This window comes from Narcine bancroftii, chromosome 4, assembly GCF_036971445.1.
Source record: "Narcine bancroftii isolate sNarBan1 chromosome 4, sNarBan1.hap1, whole genome shotgun sequence".
NCBI classification, from domain to species: Eukaryota; Metazoa; Chordata; class Chondrichthyes; order Torpediniformes; family Narcinidae; genus Narcine; species Narcine bancroftii.
Window position 1 is genome coordinate 56,564,115 of NC_091472.1, and position 25,702 is coordinate 56,589,816.

Sequence of the window (25,702 nt, forward strand, 5' to 3'; positions counted from 1 at the left end):
GTGCACAGTATAAGAATTGCCTGCAACCAGTGAACTTGGAGGAATGAGAAGTGAGATTGAACTGTGAACCAAAGAACTATTCTGAACTTACACACACATTACATACATGTGTGCTTAGAATTAGAAGGGGTTGCGTTAGGCTAAGTAAGTCAATAGATTCTATTTTCATGTTTAAAGATAATTAAAAGCAACCTTTGTTTAAGTAATCATTTGTCTTAGTGAATATCTATTGCTGCTGGGTTTATGGGTCCTCTGGGCTCGTAACAATATCAAGATCATGATATAAATGACAAACAATAATGGACCCAGCTCTGATTCCTGAGGCACACCACAAATCACAGGCAGGCCAAGGTTAAAGTTTCTTGTCATGTAATAATAAACAAAATACATGATATACTTCAACTTTTGTCTGTCATGAGGCAAATAAAGAGTCTCCATGAGCATTGTCCTGTGCCTTTAACGAATGACAAGCAAAGACATCGCATGTAGCCAGTGCACCTGCCACCTCTGCTACCACACAGACTCGTGTTCAAACCATTAGCATCCTGAGCTTCAGGTCCAAATCTCTGATACAATCCTCTGATACAATCTGGAAGCCTTCAGTGCTAGAGGCCCTTCAGCGCCCCTTTCTTTCCCCATGAGCCTGACTCCAGCAGTTCACAGCCTGAGCCTGTCTGAGAGGCAATCATCCACTACCACTCTCTGGCTTCTCCTATAAAATCAATGTCAAATCCAGTTTACTACTGAATACCAAGTGACTGAACCTTCTTGACTAACCTCCCATTTGGGAACTTGACAAAGGCTTTTTTTAAATCCATGTAGACAACATCCACAGCCTCTTCTTCAATAACTTTCCTGATAATCTCCTCGAAAAACTCTAGATTGTTCAAACATGACCTACCATGCACAAAGCCATGTTGAATGTCCCTAATCAGACCCTGACAATCCAAATACTTGTATATCTGATCTCTTAGAACACCTGACAATAACTTACGTCTTACTTACGTCAGGCTCAATGACCTATAATTTCCTGGATTATTTTTGGAGCCTTCTTTAAACAATAGAACAATATGAGCTACCCTCCAATCCTCCGTCACTTCACCCATGACGAAAGAAATTTTAAATACATCTGCCAGGGCCCCTGCAATTTTCTCCCTCATCATCTGGGGGAATATCTTGTCAGGCCCTGTGGATTCATCCACCATATATGGTTTAAAACAGAACTTTTCAATTTCTAGTCATTTTTATTTCCCTCCCAAAATGGACAATCTCACATTTTTCCAATATTATATTCCACATCTTTGTCCATCTAAATCCTTTTGCATATTTCTTATGATCTCTTTGCAACTTACTTTCTTACCTTAGTGCCATCAGCAAATTTAGAAAATGGTGCTTGTGTTTTTTTTTCCCATGGCAAATAAGTCACACAGCATGGAAACAGACCCATCAGCTCACCAAATCCATACAATTACCTATTTCCAGTCATCCATATAGACATATAGACAGCATATAGACAGCACAATGGTCAGGACCGACTTGGCAGCTTAGACATTCATAAAAGTTGTTAAATTTGCCTTAATCCCCATGGCATGTTACTAATTCTATCTATCTTGCCAACGAGCAAAAGATTCATTTGGGAGTGTATTGTCACCTACATAAACACCAAAACAGCCACATGAATACGCAAGACATACCAACAATTGTAAAAATTACATAACTATAATGTGTTATAAGAAAAAATATAAATCTAAAAGGATTGATAAATAAATATTCACAGTTGCGTAAAAGCATAAATATTCACATTTCAATTAAATATTCATAGTTATACCCACTATTTGATGATAACCAACCACACCATTATTTTACTTCCTGCATTTTTTCCCCTCTAACCTTATCAAATGTAATTTGAAAATCTAAGTATATTACATCCATGGATCTTCCTTTATCCACAGTAGTGGGGTACCGCAAGGCTTGGTGCTAGGACCGCAGCTATTTACAGTATACATTAATGACTTAGAGGAAGGGATTAAAAGTAACATTATCAAATTTGCAGATGATACAAAGTGGAGTGGCAGTGTGAAATGTGAGAAGGATGTTATGAGAATACAGGGTGACTTGGACAGGTTGGGTGAGTGAGCAGATGCATGGCAGATGCAGTTTAATGTGGATAAATGTGAGGTTATTAAGGCTGATTACAATTTGAATGGTGTCAAGTTAGGAAAAGGGGAAGTGCAATGAGATCTAGGTGTCCTTGGTCATCAGTCACTGAAAGTAAGCATGCAGGTACAACTGGCCATGCAGAAAGCTAATGGCATGTTGGCTTTCATAACAAAGGGAGTTGAGTACAAGAGGAAAGAGATCCTTCTGCAATTGTACAGGGTCCTGGTGAGACCACATCTGCAGTATTTTTTCCAGTTTTGGTCTCCAAGTTTGAGGAAGGACATTCTTGCAATTGAGGGAGTGCAGCATTGGTTCACGAGGTTAATTCCCGGGATGGCAGGACTGTCATATGATGAAAGATTGGAGCGACCGGGCTTGTATACACTTAAATTTAGAAGGATGAGAGGGAATCTGATTGAAATATATAGGGATTGGACATCCAAGAGGTGGGAATCATGTTCCTGATGTTGGGGGAGTCCAGAACCAGAGGCGACAGTTTAAGAATAACAGGTAGGCCATTTAGAATGGAGTTAAGGAAGAACACCCAGAGAGTTGTGGGTCTGTGGAATGATCTGCCTCAGAATGCACTGGAGGCCAATTTTCTAGATGCTTTCAAGAAAGAATTAGATAGAGCTCTTAAATATAGCATTGGCAGTTTGTGCAGCTATCTGGATCATGAACTGAATTTTTAAAAAAACCAGAATATTCCAATTGAATCACAATCTTCAATGCCAGAACACTCGAGTAAGGCACTCTCCAAGAAGATGGCATTAACATCAACTTCTCCAGATTCCATTAGGCCCCACTCCTTTCTCTTTTTCCTTGTCTCTCTATCTCCTCTCTGTCAACTCCCCACGCACTTCCCTCTCCATTCAGAGAGCAACACCCTCTCTTTATCACTTCTCAGATTTTTTTCTCTTCTGCCCTCCTATCCATATCCACCTATAACCCCTCATCTGTTGGCCTGTGCTTCTTCACTCCTTCCCCAACCTTTTTTTATTCATGCACCTGCCTTCTTTATGCTCATACCTTGATGAACTGCTCAGGTTCAAAATATTGGTTATATACCTTTGCTTCCTATGGACGCTGCGTAACCTGCTGAGTTTCTCCAGCACTTTGTGTTTCAACATATTTAACGCTTTTTTGGGATGTGAAGAAAAACTCAATAATAGGCGACAAGAAGTTAGCACCAGCGATCAGGACCTGGGTTCGAATCTTGCGCTGTCTGTAAGGAGTTTGTACGTTTTCCCCCGTGTCTGCGTGGGTTTTTCCTGGAGGCTTCAGTTTCCTTCCACCCTTCAAAACATACCAGGGGTGTAGGTTAATTGGGTGTAAATTGGGCAGCATGGACTTGTGGACCGAAATGGCCTGTTACCACACTGTATATCTAAATTTAAAAAAAAAATCTTTTTGGAGTTTCAGGGAAAATTGCAGATCTTACCCAGTAATATTCATTCGAAACAAATCAGGCTTTTAAAAGATATCTCACGGGGAATTTAAACTTGCATGAGAAAGGAAATAATTTTTCACATTAACGGAGAATGCATGAATAACTGAATTTCAAAAGACTGGATGACAATATCAAAAGGTAGAATACTAGAATTTCTTCTTCCTCCTGATCTGCTTATTTGAAATTCTATTCTAAATTGGATAGCTTCTTGCAACATTAATCACAAATTCTAATATTTCCTTTGAAATGTATCCACTAAATAGGTTTGTGAAAAGCAATAGAGACATTTAAGTTGGAGATGGATAATTGAAAGATGCTTATTTTAGCACTAAAACATCTTTCAATTTGTCCTTCATCTATATCAATGGAATAAGTTTAAAATGTAATACTTAGAATCACATTGGATGAAAGTTCTGATCATCTTTTGAAAATAGCCTATTTGCTTTGTAAACAAAAAATAAGTAGAATGTTCCAAAATGCCTCACAAAAATACTCCCACATGAGAAATCCCAAACACAGAAGGAATAAATCCATGTTATGAAATTATACTGTTACCAGTGTATGTCAATGTAATTCTGGTGGGCAAAAAGTAACATTAGTTGAAGTATATACTTCCAATATGCCAGCCAAAGAGACACTGCAAAATTCACCCCCAACAGGAACATATTCTTCACCTTGCTATTTAATAAGAGTGTGATACCATGGTTTTATGGAGGAGAAATTATATTTGACAAATTTTCCAGGGTGTTTCAAGAATGGAACATAGGAAGTAGGAACAGGAGTAGGCCAAAAATGGCCCATCGAGCCTGCTCCGCCATTCAATAAGATCATGGCTGATCTAATTTATGATCTAACTCCACCTACTACCTTCTCCCCATATCCCCTAATTCCTCCATCATGCAAAAATTTATCTAACCCAATTTTAAATGTGTTTAATGAAGCAGCCTCAACCACTTCCCTGGATAGAGAATTCCAAACATTCACTTCTCTCTGGGGAAAAACTATTTTTCCTCATCTCTGTCCTAAATCTACTCCCACGAATCTTGAGACTGTGTCCTCTCGTTTTAGTTTCCCCAGCCAGCTCAAAAAACCTTCCTACATCTATCCTATCCATATTCTTCATAATCCTATATGTTTCTATAAGATCTCCTCTCATTCTTCTGAACTCGAGCAAATACAATCCTGGACGATTTAATCTTTCATCATAATTCAACACTTCATCCCAGGGATCAACCTAGTAAACCTCCTCTGGACCGTCTCCAAAGCTAGTATATCCTTCCTCAAATATGGAGACCAGAACTGGACACAGTACTCCAGGTGCGGTCTCACCAGTACCTTATACAGTTGCAACATTACCTCCCTACTCCTGAATTCAATTCCTCTAGCGATGAAGGCCAACATTCCATTTGCCTTCTTAATAACCTGCTGCACCTGCAACCTAACTTTTTGCGATTCATGCACAAGCACTCCCAAGTCCCCCTGCACAACAGCATGCTGTAGTTTTTCACCATTTAAATAATATTCAGCTCTTTTATTTTTCTTGCCAAAGTGGATAACCTCACACTTACTAACATTGTACTCCATCTGCCAGACCTTTGCCCACTCATCCAGCTTAACTATATCCTTCTGCAGACTCTCCACATCCTCATTACAATTTGCTCTTCCACTCAATTTGGTCTCATCCGCAAACTTGCCTACACCACATTTTGTCCCCTCCTCCAAGTCATCAATGTAAATGATGAACAATTGTGGGCCTAGCACCGACCCCTGCGGCACTCCACTTACCACTCTCTGCCAACCTGAAAAACTCCCACTTATCCCAACTCTCTGCCTCCTGTCAGACAACCAATTTTTGATCCATGCCAATAGACTTCCCCAGACTCCACTTTCCTGTAACTTACTGATAAGTCTCTTGTGCGACACCTTATCAAACGCTTTCTGGAAATCCAAATATACAACATCAACCTGTTCCCCTCTATCCACCGCACCCATTATATCCTCAAAGAATCCTAACAAGTTTGTCAAACAAGATCTTCCCTTTCTAAAACCATGCTGCGTCTGCCTGATTGAACCCTTACGTTCCAAAAGTTTCACTATTTCATCTTTAATGACGGCTTCAAGCATTTTTCCAACTACAGACATCAAGCTAATTGGCCGATAATTTCCAGTCTTCTGCCTACATCCCTTCTTAAAAACATTTGCTGTCTTCCAGTCTGTCGGGACCTGCCCAGAATCCAAGGAATTTTGGTATGTGACCACCAATGCATCAACTATAACTTTTGCCATTTCCTTCAGAACTCTTAGATGCAGGTGATTTGTCTGGCTTTAATCCCATTAGTTTCTCCATCACTACTTCCTTTGTAACAACTATTTTATCAAGGCCCTCCCCAACATTCACATCCTTAACTCCGCACTTGGGCATGAAGACTGACACAAAATATTTGTTCAATGCCTCAGCCATTTCCTCATTTTTTGCTACCAGTTTTCCTTTCTCATCCTTCAAGGGTCCTATGTTAACTCTGGCCACCCTCTTCCGTTTTATATATTTATACAATTTTTTGCTTTCTGTTTTTATATTTTGTGCCAATTTACTTTCATAATCCTTTTTCCCATTTCTTATTACCCGCTTTGGAACCCCTTGTTGTCTCTTAAAGTTATCCCAATCTTCCAGTTTCCTCCTGCTCTTTGCAGCTTTGTACACCTGTGCCTTCAATTTTATACTCTCCTTTATTTCCTTTGTTAACCACGGTTGATTTTTCCCTCCCTTGCTGCCCTTTTTCCTGACTGGCGTATATTTTTGTTGTGCATTACAAAATGCATCAACTTTGTTGAGCAACAAAGTGGATGAAATAAAGGCATTTAATAAGGTCCTGAAAAAGACAATCCCTGGATTATGGAATTTGGAAATTTGATCTTACAGAATTCTCAAATCATTACTAAAAAATCTTAGATGCGGAACAATAATTAGACAAAATTTATATGGGAAAAAATAGGATACAAGAAAGAAAGAATGTCTTTTTTCCCCCATATTTCTTTGACATATGCACGGAGGATAAAAATGAGTTTGTCACATGCACTGAAATTCTTGCTTGCTGCAGCCAAACAAGTTCTTGTAAATAAAAACTATAATAATAAATTTAATTGAAATAGAAAATATAATAAATACATAAGATAGATAGATAACAAATATTCACTGTAATCCTAATTCAAAAAAAGTGTCTTGCAATAGTGAAGACTGTCATTTTGTGCTGTCAGGGTAGTCCACGATTAGAATAACAAGGGCAGGTTCAAGAATCTGATAGCAGTAGGAAAGGAATTGTTCTTGAACCCTGAAGTGTTGGTTTTCAGGCTTCTGTATCCTCAGGCTAATAGTAGCAGTAAGAAGAGCTTGTGACCAGTGTGGTGGGCATCCTCTATAATGTTGCTGCCTTCTTGAGACAGCACCTCTCATAGACTTTTGGAATGGATGGGAGGTCGGAGCTAAGTTCACTGGCTTCTGTGTTCCTGGGCACTTGAATTTCAAAACTGGGCTGTGATGCAGTCAGTCAGTACAACTGAAGAAATCTGATAAGAGTATGCCAAATCTCCCTAGATTCCTAAGAAACAAGAGGCATTGATAAGAGTATCCAACAACATGCCAAATCTCCTTAGATGCCTAAGAAAATAGAGGCATTGATATGCCTTTTTCACGGTTGCCTCAATGTGCTGGGTCCAGAAATTTTGTGGGGTTTATTTTAGTTTATTTGCAGTTTTTTTTTCTATCTGAACCTGCTGTTCCCACATTATTTAACTTCAAGATGTCTGAAAAAGGGTCAGCAAATTTAGGTGAATTGTAGCAAGTGGTGCAGTGAATAAAGCACAACAGAAGCTGTCTGTGAGCTGAACCAACAGAATTGTTTAATGGAATCTTCACAGGAGTTTAAATAATTACAGTTGGCGCGCTATCACAATCACCCGACTTCCAAAGTCACGCGCCTCCCAGTTTTTTGTGTTCTCCAGCCACCGGGAACTCCTGACCCTGCAGGGGCCCACAACTAGTTTGATGATGGAGTGGTGTGGTTCGTACATAAACCCCACCCACCTCCAAGAACCGGAGTTCAGAGATGACACTGCAGTCTCACCTCTACTGCTAGAATGGGCTGGCAGATGCCCCCTGCTCCGGTTGATCTAGGTTCACATGTGCCGATTTAAGGTGATCTACCAAAACCGTTTCTTGCCTGCCACCCATATCTATAGCAAATGTGGAGCCGTCATTCCGTACCACCTTGATAGGGCATTCATATGGCCGTTGCCATGGCGTCCTGTGCAGGAATACATAAAGGCAGTCCTTGAGTTCAGGCGGAATATGAAGTTGTAGACACATGCCAAGTGGCTAGGATAGGGGCTGGTGTACCCACGTTCTCCCTTAAGCATGTGAGTACCGAAGTGGGAGGTTCCTGTTGCCCACATGCTGCTGGAATGAAATCCCCTGGAACCATTAGGGGAGGTTCCGTAAACCAATTCTGTGGAGGACGTAGCTAGATCTTCCTTCCGTGTAGTACAGATACCTAAAAGTACCCAAGGCTTTTCATCTATCCAATCCAGTCCTTTAAGACATGCCAGGAGAGCCATTTTCATATAACGGTGAAAATGTTCCACTAAGCCATTGGACAAGGATGATAAGCCATTAACTGATGCAGCTGCGTGCCCAGCAACTGTCCGATTGTGGATGTAAACTGAGCTCCTCTGTCAGAGGAGATATGCATGGGTAATCTGAAATGCACTATCCAAATGGCGATGAGGGCTCTCACACAAGCTGAGGCGGAGGTGGCGGAGAGCGGGACAACCTCTGGCGATCTACTATTGCGAAGAGGTGAGTAGCACCCTTGGACGGGGGCAACGGGCAGACGGATTCCCCATGGATGTGATCAAACCTGCACTGCAGGGGTGAAAAATCCTGTAGTCAAGCTTTGGTGTGGCGTTAAACGTTTGAGGTCTGGCACTGGATGAATGTCCTTGCCCAAGTGCCGACGCATGCGCAGGCCATGCCACATGAATTTGCTGAACACAAGCCGTGTTGTCATCCTAATCAAATGATGAGCCAACTGTGTATGGCATCAAACATCTGATGGCACCACGCAGCAGGTACAATAGCATTTGGTTGGCCGGTGGATACGTCACAAAGTAGGGAGGCATTTGCTGGACCAAAACGCACCTCCTCCAATTTCAGTCCCGATATGGCAGTGTGATACGTGGCCATCTCTTCATCTTCCTGCTGAGCTGCTGCCAAAGCTGGGAGCAGGTGAATGGAGGGAAGCGATGGTGGTGGGGGACAGCATGTCGGTGATTAGATTGTTCTTCGCGGTGATGTGCTTTATCATAGTCACAAACTCTGAAATGTAGGAGAGTTGTCATTGCTGTCGTGCTGACCATGGATCTGACATCCTGGCGAAGGCAAAAGTCAACGGCTTGTGATCCGTGTAGATCGTGAACCCTTTGCCCTCTAGGATATAGTGAAAATGCTGTTTGGCCAAGTAGAGGGAAAAAGCATTGTACTTTTTCTCTGGTGGTCTCAAATGACAACTAAAGAAAGCTAGGGGTTTTCAGATGCCGATGATGAGCTGCTCCAGGTCCTTGCCTACCACAGTGCCTGACGCATCCACTATCAGAGCTGTTGGTACGTCAACCCTCAGGGGCATGAGCATAGTGGCTCTTGCTAACACCCCTTTTGCAGTCTCAAATGCCGCTGAGGCCTCGTCATTCTCTTTTAATTCCTTGGGATGACAGGCAAGAGTTTGAAAAGTGGCTGCATAACTTTGGCTGAAGCTGACATGAAATGATGGTGAAAGTTAATTATTCCAACAAACTCCTGCAGGACTTTAAAAGTAGAGGGTCTTGGAAATTTGCAAATGGCCTCAACCTTGGAAGGTAGTGGAACCGCTCCATGCTGACTGAGGCAGTGGATGATGAAATCAATTGATGTGAGGCTAAACTGGCATTTGGCCAGATTGATCGCTAACCTGTGATCATTTAGCCACTGACCATAGTTGACGGAGATGGGCCCAGTGCCGCTGCCGTGAGTGGCTGGCGCAAAGGATGTCATCCAAGTAAACAGATACAAAATCCAGGCTCCAGATAACTGTAAATGACTGGGCCACGTTTTTTTAAACCGAACGGCATACGGAGGAATTCAAATATCCCAAATGGGGTAATCAAGGCAGTCTTAGGAATGTCATCTGGGTGAACTGGGATCTGATCATAATTATGCACCAGGTCGATTTTGGAGAAAATCTTAGTGGAGTGAAGGATCGCAGAGAAATCCTGTATTTGGGGAACTGGATAGCAATCTGCCACAGTGATGTCGTTCAGACGCCGATAGTCCCCACAAGGTCTCCACTCTCCAGACACCTTAGGTACTAAATGCAGTGATGCCCAAGGGTTGTCAGAGCAGCGAACAATCCCTATTTCTTCCATGTATCAGAATTCATCTTTAGCCAATCGCAATTTACCAAGAGGTAGCCTGTGTGTTCAAGTATGCAGGGGATGTCCATGAGTCGGAATGTGGTGCTGTACTCCATATTTCAGTTTGGCCATCCAAACTGCTGAGTAATATGCTGGGGAATTCTGCGATGATTCTGGCGTATTGAGTGTGCAAGAGTGTCAACGAGTTGAGGCGAGGTATGGGCAATGCCTCGGGGTGCAAGGTGAGGGAATCAAAATGTTTTGAACTAACTAAGGGAATGTGTTTGCAAAAAAAAATCAGCTCCCAGGAATGGTTGTGATACATCAGCAATGGTGAAGGGCCACTGAACAGTGATGAGCCACAATTGAGTGGAACTGTCCATGACCCATACATCCAGCTGTTGTTGGAGGCCGTGAGAGGAGGGCCCTTCTTTCCTGAGCCTGTGTCAGGGCCGGAGGAGGGAAGCAAGCTAATCTCAGTTCCAACATCGACCAAGAATCAACAGCCTGAGTGTCGATCCCAGAGGAAAAGGAGGTTGTTTTTGTGGCTGGCCAGTGCGGCCACTACTGATGGCTTGCCTCAGCATTTCCTGGATGTGTTTGGGGGGACAGAAGCAGAGCTGCTGCTCTCCGTCTCTGAAGGTAATAGCACCACTGCTCTGTCTGCGCTACATCGAGTCTGACGCCGAGAGTGTCAGGGTGGGCAGGGTTTGTGTCCTTTGCCAAGACCCCACTATGCACCCAATCAAAAGTCTACCATGCTGCTTAGTGTGCCACAACTCATCAGCACAGGCTGCTAAGCAACGGCAGGGGTTGGGGTCATTAAAATCTTCATCTGCAAGCAGTAAATGAATGTTTTCTTGCATTTGCTTGAGGAAATGTTGCTTGAAAAGTAGACAGAGCATGTATCTATCATGTGCGCAAGCATCTCGTTCATTAGTTCTGAAGGAGTGCAGTCACCCAGGCCATCCATATAGAGAAGTCTTGCTGCCCTGTTGTGTCGGGGAAGGCCAAGAATATGTATGAGCAGGACTTTAATGGCTTCATACCGGTCGTTGGCTTGAGGCTGGCATAAGAAATCGACAATACGCCCCATGGTGTCTTGGTGCAACGATGCCACAACATAGTAGAACTTTGTTGCATTAGCAGTTATCTGGTGAGGATGGAGCTGGGCCTGCTCAAATCAGACCTGTGGTTGTGAGGTCCAAAATACTGGAAGTCCGAGAGCAACAGCATTCTGCGCATCCATAGTGAAATCCAAAATATCGTTTGTACCATCAGGGTCACCAATGTAGCGAGTGGTGCAACAAATATTGTCTGTGAGCTAAAAACAGAATTGTTTCATGGAATCTTTGGAGGAGTTTAAATAATTACAGTTGGCACATTATCACAATCACCTGACCTCACAAGTCACACGCCTCCAAGAGTTCTTTGTGCCCCCCGGCCACCAGGAACTCCTGATCATGCGGGGGCCAGCAACTACGGACCCCAGTTTGATAATGGAGTGGCGCGATCCGCCACAGGAAGTTGTTTGTTGAGTTACTTCAGATTTATTATCAGAGTACATACATGACATCACATACAACCTTGAGATTCTTTTTCCTGCGGGCACAACCAAATTACCACTAATTGGTAGTGCAAAAAAAAATTTTACACAGCATAAACATGCAAACAAAGAACTGTAAACAGCTAACACATATAAACAAAATGACTGTGCAAGAAAGAGAGAATAAAAAAGAAAATCAATAAAGTGCACAAGTAAGAGTCCTTAAATGAGTCCTTAAGGAGTCTGATGGGGGAGGGGTAGCAGCTGTTCCTGAACCTGGTGGTGTGAGTCTTGTGGCATCTAGACCTCTCTCTGATGGCAGCAGAGGGTGTGCTGGGTGGTGAGGGTCTTTGATGATTGTTGCTACTCCCCAAAGGCAGCATTCCCTGTAGATGTACTCAATAATGGGGGAGTTTGTCTGTGATGTCTTAGGCTGCTTCCATTACCTTTTGGAGGGCTTTATACTCAAGGAGCATTGGTGTCCCCATACCAGACCATTTTGCAGCCGGTCAACATACCTCTGTAGAAATTTGCCAGAGTTTCTGGTGTTATAACAAACCTCCACAACTCTTGAGGAAGTAGAGGTGCTGGCGTGCTTTCTTCACAATGCCATTGGTGTGCTGGGTCCAGGAAAGATCTTCCGAGATAGTGACTCCCAAGAACTTAAATTTGCTCACCCTCTCCATCTCTGATCCCCAATGATCACTGGATTGTACATCTCAGCTTTCCTTTCCTAAAGTCAACAATCTGCTCCTTAGTTTTGGTGACGTTGAGTGCAAGGTTGTTGTTGGTGCGCCATTCAGCCAAGTTATATTTGATTTGGCTTTAAAGTGCCTATTCAAGCTGATGAGCAACTGCAGATGTTTGCATCACCAAAGACAGCTGCTGGCACCTTCAAAGATTTGCTTTGAAAACGGACAAGATAATCTCTTAAGTGCCCCCACCCAACCCACCATGCAGCTTCAGTACAATCACTATGTGGAAAAGTCTCTTGAAGGAATGCACCTTAATTTCTGGCAAGGTATTCAAAGGGAAATAAGATTTCACATTACCCAAAATCATGATGCCGACCGCTTTCAAGGAACAAATCACCTCCACAATGTGGGGGAGTAGCATCTAAATGTTCCCATAAAATTCCTCACGGTGTTGGAGGGAATATGTTGACATAGACTTTAGCTAACTAACAGAAAGCAGAATTGGGATAAGTAAGTCATTTTGAATTTGCAATCTCCTAAGCTGTTTCTCTGGCAGAGATCAGAGTGTTTAGGAAATCTTTGAGCAACATGGCCTAGCCAACCTACTGAATATGACTTAGGCTTCCATCTGGGAGACGGTATTGAAATAGTTCACTTTTCCCTTCTGGGAATTTGGAGAAGAATACAAAAAACAGGATTATTAATACATTTTCTTTTTGCATATGGTTCCTACGTATTCAAGGAGAATTGGTAAACTGGATTCAAAATTGGCTGTGTGGGAGAAGGTTGCTTCTCAGATTGGAGACCTGTGACCAGTGGTGGGCCTCAGGCATCCATGTTGGGACCATTGTTGTTTACATCAATGATCTGGATGATAATGTTGTGAGTTGGATCAGTTAAATTTGCTGATGATACAAAGATAGGAGGAGCTGTGGACAGTGAGGAGTGTTAACAAAGCTTGCAGAGGGATCTGGACCAGCTAAGTGAATGAGCCAGAAAGTGGCAGATGGAGTTTAATGCAGACAAGTGTGAGGTGATGCAATTTGGAATGGAAAACCAAGATAGGAGATATACGGTAAATGATAAGGCACCGAGGAATGAGGAGGAGCAGAAGGTGTTCCCTGAAGATGGTTTCACATGTGGTAAAGAAAGCTTTTGGTATCTTAGCCTTTATAAATCAAAGTATTGAGTAATGAAGTTGGGATGTTATGTTTAAGTTGTTTAAGACATTTGTAAGGCCAAATTTGGAATATTATGTGCAGTTCTGGGAAACTACAGGAAGGATATCAATAAGATTGAAAGAGTGCAGAGAAGATTTACTAGAATGCTGCCAGGTCTTCGGGGGTTGAGTTACAAGGAAATATTAAACAGGTTAGGATTTTATTCCTTAGAGTGAAGATGAATGAGGGGAGATTTGACTGAGGTTTATGAGAGGTATAGACAGTGAATGCGAATAGGCTTTTTCGACTTAGATTGGGGGATTAAATATGAAAGGTCATAGCTTTAAGGTGAAGGGGGAGAAGTTTAGGGGAACATTAGGGGGAAACTTTTCACTCTGAGGGTGGTGGGAGTGTGGAATGAGTTGACATCTGATGTGGTGAATGCAGGCTCGATCATGTGTTTTAAGAGTGAAATGGATAGGTACATGGATGTGAGAGGACTGGAGGGTTATGGTATGGGAGCAGGTCAGTGAGACTATGGAGATGATGGCTGGCGCAAACTAGAGGGGCAGAATGGCCTCTTTTCTGTGCTGTAGTTTTTTATGGTCCAGATTATTGTGGTAGTTAGAGGGCAGAGATCACTGCTGCTCAATTGGCCACGTCTGTGCTGGCTCAGAAGCTTTGATCTTCCAATATCCATTTTTACAATCAACCAAATGTTGTATGCACATGAAAGGTAGAGATCACCTTTTACCAACTGTATCATGGGCAAATGGATCTGTCACAAGTAGATTGATGAGGCCAAGGTCACTTTAGAGTATCTCTCATGTTTATTCAATGACCTGCCAATGAGGCAGTGTGCAGCATTAGATTTCAATGAGCTTGGTCAATGGAGGTATCCATTTGTCCTTGGTGATGCATATCTAGAGTGCATGCTGTGCCCCTGCTACTCAGAGCTCCTTCCAAATATTTTCCAACTTGGGGAGCACTGATCTATCAGCTGAAGGAGGATGATAGCTTGTAATCTAGGAGGTTTACCTCATTACCATGGCTGATCTGATTGGGTCTGAACATCAATATTGAGTACTCCAAGAGCTTCTCCAATCCACCTGTGCTGCCACCTTTAGTGGTTAGAAACATAGAAAAATAGGTGCAGGAGTAGGCCGTTTGGCCCTTCAAGCCTACACTGCCATTCATTATATGATCATTGCTGATCAGTACCCGGTTCCTGCTTTCTCCCCATACCCCTTATCCCCTTAGCCACAAGGGCCAAATCTAACCTACTCTTAAATATTGACAATCAACCGGCCTCAACTACTTCCTGTGGCAAAGAATTCCACAGATCTACCACCCTCTAAGAGAAGAAATTTTTCCTCATCTCAGACCTAAAAAACTTCCCCCTTATTCTTAAACTGTGACCCCTGGTTCTAGTTTTTCCCAGCATTGGAAACAACCTACCTGCGTCTAGTCTGTCTAATCCCTTAAGGATTTTATATGTTTCTATAAGATCGACGCCCCTCAATCTTCTAAATTCCAGAGAATACAAGCCTAGTCTATCCAACCTTTCTTCATATCCAAGTCCCTGGTATCATTCTAGTGAATTTTCTCTGCACCCCCTCCTCAGATAAGGAGACCAAAACTGCATGCAGTACTCCAGATGTGGTCTCACCAAGGCCCCGTACAGCTGTAGCAGGATCTCTGTACTCCTGTACTCAAATCCTCTTGCTATAAACACCAACATTCCATTCACCCTCTTCACCACCTGCCGCACCTGCACGCCTACTTTCAACGACAACAACACCCAACTCTCGCTGCATCTCCCCTTTTCCTAAACAGATACTATTTATATAATAGTCCTCTTTCCTATTCTTACCTCCAAAGTGGATAACCTCACATTTATCCAGATTATATTGCATCTGTCACATCTTGGTCCACTTGCCTAACTTGTCCAAATCACTCTGCACCCTCCTAGCATCCTCAACACAGCCAACCCCGCTTCCCAACTTTATGTCGTCCGCATATTTTGAGATATTGCTATCTATACCCACATCTTGTTGATATGTATTCTAAACAACTGTGGCCCCAGCACGGAGCCCCGCAGTACCCCACTAGTCATTGGGTGCCATTCTGAAAAGAACCCATTTATACATACTCTTTGCTTCTCTATCCACCTTAATCCATCCTCCTATACCATGCTTTTTAAGTTTGTATGCTAATCTTCTAGAACCTTATCAAATGCCTTTCTAAAGTCCAGATCTACCACATCCACTGAATTCCCCTTATCCACTCTACTGGTTACATCCTCAAAAAACTCTTATCAGGTTCATCACCCTTCACAAAACCATGCTGACTCTGTCCGATGATACCACTACTCTCCAAATGTACGGCGATTGCATCTTTAATAACTGATTCTAGCACCTTCCCTATGACCAATATCAGGCTAACTGGTCTGTAGTTTCCTGGTTTTTCTCTCCCTCCCTTCTTAAAGAGTGGGGTTACGTTGGTCACCCTCCAATCCTCAGGAACTAATCCAATATCTAAGGAAGTTTGGAAAATTATCACTAATGCATCCACTATTTCCTAGGCTACTTCCTTCAGCATTCTTGGATGCAGACCATCCGGCCCTGGGGATTTATCCACCTTTAATCCCTGCAATTTAACTAATACAACCTCTCAACTTACAATTATTTCCTTTATATCCTCCCTCACATTAGGTCCCCTATCCTCAACAATTTACTGAAGATGAGTTATGTCCTCCTTGGTGAAGACAGAACTAAAGTAGTCATTCAGACAGTCTGCCATACCTTTGTTCCCCATGATTAACTGACCCATTTCTGTCCGCAACAGACCCACATTTGTCTTAACCAACCTCTTTCTCCTAACGTATCTATAAAAACTCTTATAATCATTTTTTATGTTCCCTGCCAGCTTCCTCTCATAATCTCTTTTTACCTTTCCTAATTAATCCTTTTATCCTCTTCTGCAGAACTCTGAATTTCTCCCAATCATCAGGAATATTATTTTTTTGGCTAATTTATATGCTGCTTCTTTGGATTTGATACTCTCTGATTTCCCTCGTTAGCTATGGAGGCACGACCCTCCTTCATTTATTCTTTTAACAAGCTGGGAAGTACATCTGTTGTACTTATTCCAATCTATCCTTAAACGATTGCCATTGCATTTCTACTGTTAGTCCTTTATGTACCATTTGCCAATCTATTTTAGCCAATTCATATTTCATACCATCAAAGTTACCCCTCTTCAAATTCAGAACCTTTGTATCTGAATCAACTGTGTCACATTCCATTCTAATAAAGAATTCCACCATATTCTGGTCACTCTTGCCCAAGGGGTTCTTCTTGACAAGATTGTTAATTAACCCCTCCATTACTCAGTACCCAGTCAAGAATGGCTTGTTCCCTCATCGGTTCCTCGACATGCTGATTTAGAAAACAATCCCGTATGCATTCTAAGAAATCCTCTTCCTCCTTACCCTTACCAATTTGGTTCACCCAGTCTACATGTAGATTAAAGTCACCCATATAACTTCAGTCCCTTTGTTACATGCATTACCAATTTCCTTCCTAATGCCATCCCTAACCTCACTGCTACTGTTAGGTGGCCTGTACACAACACCTACTAGCGTCTTCTGCCCCTTTGTGTTTTGCAGCTCGACTCACATCGATTCCACATCTTCCAAGCTAATGTCCTTCCTTGCTATCACATTCACCTCTTCCCTAACCAACAATGATACTCCACCTCCTTTTCCATTCCGACTATCCCTCCTGAATGTCGAGTAACCCTGAATGCTGAGCTCCCAGTCACAGTCCCCCTGAAGCCATGTCTCTGTGATCCCAACTATATCATAGTCATTAATAGCTATCTCCACATTCAATTCATCCACTCTATTACGAATGCTCCTTGCATTGAGACATAAGGTCTTCAGACTTATTTAGCCACATTCTTATCCCTTTCACCATCATGTAAATAAGTATCTCTTTTTGACTTTCGCCCCGGTCTTACCTGCCTGTCACTGTTGCTTTTCACCTTGCTATTTTTTGCCTCTTTCTTCTTTTTACACCCCTCTGAATCTCTGGAGTGGTTCTTGTCCCCCTACCACATTAGTTTAAACCTTCCCCAACATCACTAGCAAACAAACCCCCAAGGAGATTGGTACCAGCCCTGCTCAGATGCAGCCCTTCCAGTTTGTACCAGTCCCATCTGCCCCAGAACCGGTTCCAATATTCCAAGAATCTAAAGCCTTCTCTCCTACACCACCATTCAAGCCACATATTCATTCTAGCTATCCTGTTATTCCAACTCTGACTACCTCGTGGTACTGGTAGCAATCCAGACATTATTATCTTTGAGGACCTACTCCTTAATTTATTTCCTAACTCCCTAAATTCATCTTGCAGGACCTCATCCCTTTTTTTTCCCAATATCATTGGTACCGATATGGACCACGACAGCTAGCTGTTCACCCTCCCCTTCCAGAATGTCCTTTAGCCGCTCCGAGACATCCCTGACCCTTTCACCCGGGAGGCAACATACCAAATGGGAGTCTCATTTGCGGCCACAGAAACTCCTGTTTATTCCCCTTACAATTGAATCCCCTATGACTAATGCCCTACCACTCTTTTTCCTGCCCTCTTTCACAGCCAATGGAACAAGAGATCCCCAGTGTCTGTGATTGAGCAGTCTGGCATGTCTGCAAGATGGGAGTCTGCAAGTATATCTATCTCAGGTTGTAGGCAATTTAGGTACAAGTCACCAAACATTTTGTGCAATTGAGATACAAGTCAACAAACTTTGCCAGGTTTCTGAGGGTTGGAGCAACTTTGTAATTTTTAAATTTGGATCCGAGCTCATTGCCAGGAGAGCTGGAAAGAAAATCCTGAATTATATGTTCATGCTAACACAAGCTTTTCTTGGATCACACTATGTGACAATCTCTCCCAAATGACAAGTCATTGATTGCATCGTTAACAAGAGGACTCTTGCGAAGTTAGGTCTATGTTCAGTCGGCACTTCCAAATGTAAATATCGGTTGGGGGGGGGGGGGGGGGGTGCTGCTGATAAATTCAAACCTTTCCTCCATCAAAGCATCTTTATGGTGGTAATGGGCATAAAAGATTTGTATATTGGTCAAAGAGAAATGGAGGTGATAATCATCAAAAGGAATCCTTGCACAATTAAATTGCCAAAGGTGACCTATTGGAGTATGTCAGATTGTAGAATAATACATCTTACATGCAGTAGAGTCATCTAATATCTAACATACTGGTGGTAGTATTTATGTTTATATTATTTTATTGGTGGAACTTGTTTTACCATATTACAGAGCATCTGCACTCTGCAACAGCTATCTTGAGCTTCCAGATGAATGACATTTTAACTCTCCTTTCAACTCCCATACTGACTCTTCTGTTCTTGGTTTTCTCTTTTGCAAATGCAAATTGGAAGAACAAACTATTTTGTTCTACTTGGATGTTTTGGGACACTTGCTGCAAGAGGAGGGGCAAGGGACATGGGAAAACAATGAGTGTTGGGACCAAGTTTTCAGTAAGTGCATTTAAAAAAAGGAAGCGGAGGACAAGTATAAAACAGAACAGTGATTGGTGGGAGTACTGTAGATAACGGACAGTGGCAAATGAAAGAAAAAGGGGAAGCTCAAGTAGAGTAGCCAGTGTGCGAGTGCCCCAGTGTAAGACTGGGACTTTTAAGGCTTTGGCTCGCGAGACTTCGGTGACCAGAGGCTGAGGATGAGCTTGTTTCCAGCAAGGTAAGGCCAAGTAAGATCTTTGCATTTCAACAAAGAATAGTTAATGGAATTGCCAGCTATGGCAGTAGAATGCCATGAATGTAGGATGAGCGAAATCTGGGGCAGCACAATTGTCCCTGATGACTACACCTCCAAAAGGTGCATCCAGCTGCAGCTCCTTGGAGATCGAGTTAGGGAACTGGAGCTGGATGAACTCCAGATCATTTGAGAGCCAGGGGCAATGAAAGACAGGAGCTTCAAGAAGACAGTCACCCCCAAAAGTCAGGAGGTAGGTGGTTGGGTGACTGTTAGGGGAAAAAAGTGGAATAGGCAAAGTGCTGAGCACTCCTGTGGCCGTTCCCCTCAACAATAAGCATAGCGTTTTGGATACAAGATAGGGAGGACAATCCATCAGGGACAAGTCGTAGTGGTCACGTCTGTGGCATAGAGTTTGGCCCTTTGGCTCATAAGGGAAGGGGGTAGAAGAGGAGAGATAAGGTGATTGGGGATTCGTTGGTTAGGTGAACCAGATAGGAAGTTCTATGAATGAGATCAAGGCTTCTGGATGGTATGTTGCCTACCAGGTGCCAGGGTCAGGGACTCTGATCGAGTACACAGCATCTTCAGGCAGGAGGGTGACCAACCAGATGTCATGGTCCACGTGGGGACCAATGATATAGATAGGAGTATGGATAAGGTCCTGAAGAGGGAATATAGGGAGTATGGAAAGAAGTTGAAAAGTAGGACCTCAAGGGTGGTAAGCTGCCTGTGACACATACCAGTGAGAATACGAATAGGAAGTTGTGGCAGATGAATGCGTGGCTGAAGAGGTGTAGGAGGCAGGGGTTCAGATTTGTGGATTATCAGGAAAGGTCTGATCTGTAAAAAAAAGGACACCCTGTACCTGAACTGGAAAGGGATCAACATCCTGGCCAGCAGGTTTTCTGAAGCTGCTGGGGAGGGTTTAAACTAGTTTGGCGGGGTGGGGGTGGGGGGCGTGGCCTGATGGCAAAGGAAGTAGTGTAATTCCGTCTTCCCCCAGTTGGACTAATAAATACCCGAATTAAAATACTTAAAAAAGTCTTGAAAGATTGCTCTGAAGTTGTCTTAATGTTAAAAGACTACAATGGCTGCTAATACAAAGAAATCAAAAACACAGATTCAGAAGAAACTTCCTTTTAAGAGTACAGAATAAATGAGGCCTACTTACCAAGTGGAATCCACAGAATCAATTGGACAGCCACCTAAGCAGCAATGCACTCCAGCTCGCTTAAGTATTACCCCGGCGCCCTCACAAGATGGCACCGGGCTTCCAATTTTTTCCTCTTATCTTAATCAGCGCGATTGCGATGTTGGGTGCGCTGTAGAGTTGCCGGAGTCTAAGTGTCGGGCCCTGTGCGCGACACCACTGCAGGTCCCAGTGGCGCGGAGGCCTGAGGCAGCGCATTGGAAGAGGCGCATGCATGGGCCCCGGCACTGCCAGGCATGTGCGGTGCGTCCCGGGTTTGCGATCTTCTGGATAGGATTTGGGCTGTCAGCGAAGTTGGTCAGCAAAGGCCTGACCACGTCAGGACAGGGTCTGTAGGCATGCAAACCAGAAGCAAGATGATAAAATCAAAGGTAGAATCAAAAGAACAAGGGAAAACTTCTTTTCAAACTGAAGAAATGGAAGAAGAATCATTGACTGTTACTGAAGTGAAAGAAGGTATGCCTCAAGGAGACACCAGTGACACTACTTTTGATGCTGTTTTTACAATTTTGGAATCTATAGCTCATCAAATGGGTAATATGTCTACATCAATGTCTACCCAGATTGATCATGGATTTATGAACATGACTGAAAAAATGAATAATATTTGTGAAGAAGTTTCTTCTGTTAAGAAAGATATTTCTATTGTTAAAGTTGATGTTAATAGATGCTTGAATATGGTGGATACAGTTCAAGACAATTTTAAGAAAATGAAGGTGCCTTTCAAGTTTGTAGAGAACAAGTGGATCGTAATAAAGAAAAAATGGAAAAAGCAGTGGTCCAATTGGTTTCCTTGATGAAAGACTTAAATTTGACAGAGGTTTGGAGAAGGTTAAACGCAACTGAGAAAGATTTTTTATTTTATTCCTTGCGTCATGATTCATTTTCAAGGATCGACTTCTTTTTGGCATCAATATATTTGCAATCTCATTTTATTCAAGGTGAATTTTAGAGTAGAATAATTTCTGATCATCACTGCTATTCATTTCTTGTGTTGGGCCGGAAGTTATTCAATCAACTTTTTGGTGGAAGTTTAATGCAATGCTATTGAAAAAACTGGAATTTGTCAAATTCATTAAGGAACAATTGTTTCTTTTTTGGATTTGAATAGGAATACACTTCAGAGTAATTTTACTTTATGGGATGCTTTGAAGGCGTTTATACGTGGTCAAAATATTAGCTATGCATCAAAGGAAAAGAAATCTTTGGCAGAGACTCGGTCATTAGAAAAACAGATAACTGATTTGGAAAAGAATTTCAGAGGAAATGTACGGAGGATAATAAGGCAGCTTTGACTAAATTGAAGTTACGATGTAATACACTACAAACATATCAATTTGAATGTTTGATTCAAAGATCTAAACAACGTCATTATGAGTTAGGGGACAGAGCGTGGCAACTGATAACAGAAAAAGCATCAAAAACTATTAACACTGTGAAGAAGGATAACTCAGTTACTTTTAAACCTCAGGAAATCAATGACCAATTTTTATAATTTTATCAGAAATTATATGTTTCTGAGGGAGTTCGAGATGATGGTTCCATTGAATCTTTATTGTCAGAACTAAATTTGCCAATATTAGGGGAAGATGATGAGAGGAAACTGGATTCTCCTTTTACAGATTTAAAAATAAAGGATATTATTCAACAAATGCCTAATGGGAAGTCTCCAGGAGATGATGGGTTCACTGTTGAATTTTATAAAGATTTTTATAATGATCTGTCCTTTTTATTTATGGATGTTCTTCATCAGGTAATGCAGGAACAAGCTCTACCAGATTTGTGTTTAAGTGCAATAATAATAACCAAAAAAAGATAGAGATCCTTTGAATGTAGCTTCATACCGGCCAATTTTTTTATTAAATGTGGATTATAAAATAATAGCGAAATTATTGGTGAATAGACTTGCTAAGTATTTACCATAATTGGTACATACTAACCAGGCTAGTTTTATTAAAAATAGGTATGCTTCTGACAATATTCTTAAGAGTGATTTCACTGATCAACGCTTCACGTCAGCAACCCAACCTACCAACGGTAGTTGCTTTAGATGCTAAAAAAGCTTTTGATAGGGTCGAATGGAATTTTTTATTTAGTTTTGGAGAAAAAAACCCAAACTAGTTTGGCAGAACAGTGGAAACCAGAATGTGAATGGAGAAACTAGTGCAGAAGGTCAAAAGTATGATGCAATGTGTTCTGAGTTTTGAGGGAGGATAGATAGGGGAGGAAACATAAATGTAGTCAGTTGGAGGGTTTGAAATGTGTCTATTTCAACACAAGGAGCATTAGGAATAAATGGGATGAACTTAGAGCATGGATCAGTATATGGAACTAGGACATTGTGGTTGTTACAGAGACGGCTGGAAGAAGAGCAAGATTGGCTGATGAAGGTATCAGGGTTTAGATGTTTTAAAAGGAATAGGATGGTAGGTATGAGAGGTGGGGGGTATCATTACTGGTCAGGGATAGTTTTGCTGCTGTAGAAAGAATAAACGTTGCAGAGGGAATGGCTACTGAGTTGGTGTGGTTGAAAGTCAGAAATAGGAAGGGAGCAATCACTGTACCGGGGGAGTGATCTATAGCATTCCCCCCCCACCCCCCCACCCCCAAATAGTCCTCAGGACACTGAAGAGCAGATAAGCAGGCATATTTTGGAATGATGTGGGACTTACAGGGTTGTTGTTATGGGAGACTTCAACTTCCTTCATATTGACTGGCACTTCCTGAAGAGGGATAGATGTGGCTAAATTTGTCAGGTGTGTTCAAGAAGGATTCCTGTGTATGTGGACCAGCTGACAAGAGGAGAGGATAAAATGGGTTTAATTCTAGGTAATGAACTTGGTCAGGTGGCGGACCCCTTGATAGAGGAGCATTAATAATGGTTATACGGTGATCACAACTCCCTGAGCTTTAGCATAGCTATGTATAGGATAAAAGCAGGCAAAATGGGAAAATATTTAATTGGGGAAGGGATAATTACAATGGGATGAGGCAGGATGAGAGTAAATTGGAAACAGATGTTCAAGGGTGAAAGTACAGAACTAATGTGGAGGAAGTCTAGAGAACAGGTGCTGGATTCAAGAGAGCTGTGTCCCACTGGGACATGAAAAGGTGGTAGGAAAGGGGAACTGAGGTTGACAAAACAGGTGAGGCAGCAAGTCAAGAGGAAGAAGAAAGCATACATTAGATTTAGAAAGTAGGAAACATGAAGGGGTCATGAGAAGTATATGGGAGCCAGGAAGGAGCTTATTATTTATTATGTGTATAAATAAGAACGACATTGCACCAGCATGCAATACACACGGTTGTGCAGAAAACGTAAGTGACGTATGACAGCGTCATCAGTGGAAGTTGGTTGAGGCAGATCAAGGAAAATAAAGTCGGGTAAGTGTTAAACCTACGTTCTTTCAAGTATGACAACGTTACAAGCATAACATGGTGTCAGAACTGTCTGAGTGAGTAAAAGACAATAATTTGTAAGCATGGATAAGTTAAGTCCTCCCACACCAATGCAATTTACCAGCAATCTAACCAATAACTGGAAAAGCTTCAAAGAGCAATTCAACATTGATTTAGAAGCTGGTGGAATGCGAGAGACCAGTGGAAAATGGAATGCATCTATGTTTCTGCACGTGATGGGTGAAGATGCCTTGGACATCTAAAACAGTTTTCAAATTATGAGACAGCTTTCATGTTGGACACCTTGATGACAAATTTTGAGGAGCATTTTGCTCCTCACGAGTCGCCAGAAGAAGAGGTGAGTGTCTCCTGACCACCTACCTCTGGGAAGACAGGCAGCCCTATACTAAAACAAATAATCTTCATTTGGAATAAAATTAACTAATATGTTGGAATCAAAATGGTCCCCAAAAACACCCCTAACTCCAAATAGATTAATACTGTTAATGGCAGGTAACAAGATCCTGGATACCTGGCGTCGTAATGGCATCAGATGCACATAGGACTGTTACAAGAGAGGGCAGCGAAAATCATACTTATTTCTAAGTTGTTCAAATGATACATCAAATAATATGTTCCACTGCTACCTTCAGATAAGATCTTTTCTACAGGACAAATTAGGACCAACTATGGACCTACCAGCATGCAATGACATAGAGACCTTGATTCAAAGGGGAAACTCAAGGAAGTTAATCTCGGTGATACATTTCTTATTCCAAGCAGAAGGACTTAAACCAGACCTTCACAAATCAAGGCAGAGGTGGTAGTCAAACTTAGAAATAACGATTGATGAGTGGTGCAGGTCCAACCTGTGTCAGATCAGCATGACTGTAATTATTAATGCACGATACAATTTCCTACACCAGCTGTACATGACACCACAAAAATTGAACAAATCTAAATCAGAATTATTAGACCAATGCTTCATTAAGACAGGAACCTTTGTGCACACAACTTGAACATGTACCAAGATGAGACCCTTCTGGGTGGAACTGGGCCAAGCCTTGAAAAAAAATAATAGGTAAAGAATTCCTACAGGACTTAAGAGTTGTTCCTGTTGGGAAATATAATAGACATAAGATTTATGATCAACCTGTCCAAATTTCAAATTCGACTCAAAATGATCACATTGGAAGTGGCCAGGAAGTGCATAGTGGTTAGCTGGAAGTCCAACTCCTGCTTGAGCATTGCGTGCTGGAACACAGAAATGTAAAGCTGTGTTCCCTAGAAGAAAATTACTAACAACTTTATTTTTTTAATTTAAAAATTTTGAAAATTTGGCAACCATACTTAAATTCCACAGGAGCACAATTATAATGTGGACCATTGTGCCTCGCCGCCCTACCTTTCCTGCCTACCCCTCAATTTGTGGGGGGGGGGGGGGGGGGGGGGGAGAAAGGTAGTCCATCCATTCCCAACCAGGAAAAGCCAAGGGAAAGAAAACAGCCTGAGCACTAGCTGCCATGATATGACAAACCCATAAACCCCTGATAGATATGTTATTCATTTGTTGTGAAGGTCCTGAATGTTGTGTGTAATTGTGGTTGGTTAAGTAAGTGTTAAATGTTAAGGGTGTGGGGAGGGGGGAGGGAAGGGGGACAGAAAAAAATCTTCAGAAAATCTTGTATAGAAATGATAATAGAAATGTAAATTGATATTAATATTGATAACTGTTTGAATTTATGTTCTGAAAATCATAAATAAAATTTTTTTAAATGTCACATTTCAGAGGTTCAAGTTTTTCTCCTGTGACCAGAAACAAGATACGAGCTTCGACC

General features: G+C 42.0%; 1 protein-coding gene across 7 annotated transcripts in view; it reads right to left on the minus strand.

The window, feature by feature from the left end:
- Window positions 1-25,702, minus strand: part of ppp2r5a (protein phosphatase 2, regulatory subunit B', alpha isoform) — a 236,346-nt gene that overhangs the window by 143,271 nt on the left and 67,373 nt on the right. The window contains exon 1 of one of the 7 annotated variants that reach the window (XM_069931343.1): window positions 20,427-20,634. The exons of the other annotated variants lie outside the window; for them this stretch is intronic. The gene's annotated coding sequence lies outside the window, so the exon portion shown is untranslated. Of the gene's footprint in view, window positions 1-20,426; window positions 20,635-25,702 lie in introns of those variants that run through there. 7 annotated transcript variants of the gene reach the window in all.